Here is a 3,868-nt window from a genome sequence, read left to right as displayed (position 1 = left end):
TGAGTGTCACCACATCCTCCACATGGTAGATGTACTTTGATGGCTCTTGCACCCAAAATGGATCGGGGGCAGGAATACTATTGATGACACCTCAAGGAGATTGCATCCCAAAGTCATACAAGATAGCCTTTGCATGTACTAACAACATCACAAAAGATGAGGCACTGATTATCGGACTACGCTTGGCTATCCAATGGAAGATAGTGGAATTACAAGTCTATGGTGATTCCCAACTTGTCATAAAACAAGTCAATGATGAATATCAAACAAAACATGACAAACTTCTTCCCTATCATAGTATGGTTGAAGATCTTAAGCAGAATTTCACAACAATCAAGTTTGATCAAATCCCACGAACAAACAACAGAGTTGCAGATGCAATGGCCACCATTAGCTCCCTCCTTCAGATGCTAGCACATAGTCAGAAGTGTGAGTTCTTGGTCGAGCAATTATTCATACCAGCATACGATTTACTAGAATCTGAAATGATGTGTGTACTTGTTGGTCCTGAATCCCCCTAGTATCAAGAGACCTTCACTTTCCTAAAAGATAACACCATTCCCCCACACCTTACCAAAACCCAACAACAAACCTTCATCCGCCGATGTGCTTGTTACACTATATTTGGAGGCACCTTATTCAAAAGACATTTCGAATGTTCCCTCCTAAGGTGTCTAGATAAATAAGAGGCTGAATGGGCACTACGTGAAGTGCACGAAGGCATCTGTAGGGCACACTCAAGTGGGCCCACCTTGGCTAAAAATATCTTGAGAATAGGATATTACTGGCCTAAAATAGAAGTAGATGCATATAATTATGTGAAGAGATGCATCCCTTATCAACAACGTGGTGACAAGATCCATGGGCCATCACAAGAATTATAGCCATTCATTACACCCTAGCCCTTCTCACAGTGGGGGCTCGATCTCATTGGGAAAATCCACCCTACATCCTCCAATGGTCATAAATTCATTATCACCGCCATCAAATATTTCACCAAGTGGGTAGAGGCCATCCCTCTTACCTTCACCATTGGTAAGTAGATATCCAAATTCATCTTGAACTACTTGATCTGTCGATATGAAATTCCAAAATTTATCATTAGAGATAACGACAGACAATTGAAAAATCAGGATGTTAAAGAACTTTGCCAGAAATTCAACATCCAACATCACTTCTCCACCCCATATTACCCACAAGGTAACGGTCAAGCTAAGGCTTCTAACAAAACCCTAATCAAAATCCTCAAAAAGACGGACAATGAAGCTGGTCATGATTGTCACCTCCAACTCCACCCTACTTTGTGGGCCTACCGCACCTTCATCTGCACATCCACAAGAGCCATTCCCTTTTCTTTGGCTCTAAAGTTGTCCTCCCTCTTGAGATCGAGATCCCCTCTCTAAGGGCATCATTGTAGAATATCCTACCAGATGAAGAATACATAATTGCCAGACTACAAGAGCTAGAATTGCTGGATGAAAGGCGACTCAAGGCCTTAAACCATCTCTGGGTATATCAGAATCGCCTACGCATGAGTTACCATAAGAAGGTCAGAACCCAAGAATTTGAAATTGGTGATCTTGTCCTCATGGAAAAACAGAAAAACCTTCAAGAAAGAGAAAAGAAAGGCAAGTTTGAGCCTAATTGGCTTGGCCATATGTAATCACAACAAAATATAGATCAGGGGCATATCAGTTGGCTAATCCTTTGGATTATCCAATGAACATCATGCACCTAAAAATATTCTATGCCTAGTCCTCAGAAAGTCATCAATTGTAAAACAAAAAAAAAAGAGGGGGAAGAAAATTCAATTCGTCTATTGGTGAAAACCAGTTTGTGGCACTATGGGCAAGTACCTTGGTGAAAACCTGCATGTAGGCGCTAAGGTAAATAATCTAGATCCATTGTCTATCAGGTCAGTACTCCATCATCCTCACTATCTAATTCGCCCATCGTGACATTCCTCCACTCCCGCTGGAATAAATCACGCACATTATGATGAGTCTTCGCTTAAATCGTGAATAAATATTGTCCTGTCAAACTGATCGTTTGTGCCTTTGTGTGAGCTTCATCAACTCTTGAGGTCAATCCCGAGTCCACAATTTAATCTTCAAGGTCGTCTGGTCATTTGCCTAAATCCACCCACCCTATCCTTTGCCCTAGGGATGAATCCTTCCCTCGTCTAGTAGTTTAATCCTCCATCCCAATCCTACTCTTGGCAAGAGGCGTCAGTTGGTCATGGATGGGTGACTTGTTTGATTTCTTGGATTTTCATGTTGACTTGCATCTTTTTCCCTAGGACTGCATTTATCTACGACTGCCCAAATCTTCCATATCTAGGTATGTATACAATAGGTACATACTAGGGCATATTTTCATAGCATGGCGTGTTTTGGATCTCTCTTGTATGAACTGACGACCTAGTACTAGTGTTTACCAACACTCACCTTCTCGTGTACAAGAGGTATTGGTGTGCTTGAGGGTTTCCTTGCAAGTACCCAAACTTTGTATCAGTGTTCCTCAACACTTGCATAGTTGTGTGTAAGGAATTTCTGTTTGACTGTGAGTCAATCCATGCCTTGGGTTTCTCATGGCATCCTGGTTTGTATAATCAGTGGTCCGGGTTACCTAGGGCAATATCAAACTAGGTTGGCTCTCCACATCTTTTGTACACAACTCTCCTCATTATTCCATAAAGTCCTAATCTTACCAATCTCATAATCCCATGGAGTCTTCAATTCCCCCCCCCCCCCCCAACTCTCCCCTATTCGTCTATTTTTATCTAAGATCATTGTATTACTACTGACGTATTCACAAAAAAAAAACATTTTGCATTTAGAATGCACCACTCATTGCATTATCCATTCATTTTATCCACTTAGGTGGCATCATTCATTTCATTGTTCATATAGATTCCATTATCTATGCATTTAGGTTACATTATCTATTCATTTCATTACAATATTCACTTAGATTATCATTTTTCATGAGCATTAACCACTTAGATTGCATTGCATACATCATTTAAGTTACATTATCCATTTATATTAGAGGGCATTAATTCATTCACTTAGATTATATTTATATTACATTATTCATTCATTTCGATCGCATCATTTGTACAACATTGATCATTTACATTACAATATCTGTGTAGGTGGCATTACATTCATCGTTAATTCCTCATATAGATTGCATCTAGACTAATTTATCATTTATCATAAATCATTTGCATCTACATCTATTATTGCATTGCATATTCATCATACATTAAACATCCTCATCTACAACATATCAAAATATACGGACCTACATAATCACTCATCCTGCATCCATGAACATGTCAGTAATGTATCATAAGCATACATATATAAGCATCCACCCCGCATCACAATTAGGTCAGCACAATACATCCATAATCATCATCCATGCATCATATCACAAAATAATAAATAGAGTCCATCATAATAAAGTACATGCATCACTGCCACTGCAAATCATATATATATATATATATATATATATATATATATATATATATATATATTAAGCTCCAAAAGATGAATATGTCTGTCATAATACAATGATCACCCTGAGTGGTCAAAATATATCACATAAGCCAAAATGGAGCTATCTCTCTCCCCCTGTCTCTCTAGCCCCCTCCTCCACACCTCCTCCCCCTGATCCTCCTGCTTCCCCTCGTCTAGGTGGCCTAAAACCCGTTGATCCACCTGTCTGTTGGCTCTGTGTGGGCAGTTGACTCTGTGTCCTATGGGATCACACACTCTCAGTGTACGAGGCTGATCATTGCAACACAGGTACTACTCTGTGGTATAGCCCCCTATAGTAGGTCACCTCCAGAGCTACC

The sequence above is a fragment of the Cryptomeria japonica genome, chromosome 7, assembly GCF_030272615.1.
Source record: "Cryptomeria japonica chromosome 7, Sugi_1.0, whole genome shotgun sequence".
In the NCBI taxonomy this organism is placed as follows: Eukaryota; Viridiplantae; Streptophyta; class Pinopsida; order Cupressales; family Cupressaceae; genus Cryptomeria; species Cryptomeria japonica.
This window is presented reverse-complemented; position numbering follows the sequence as displayed.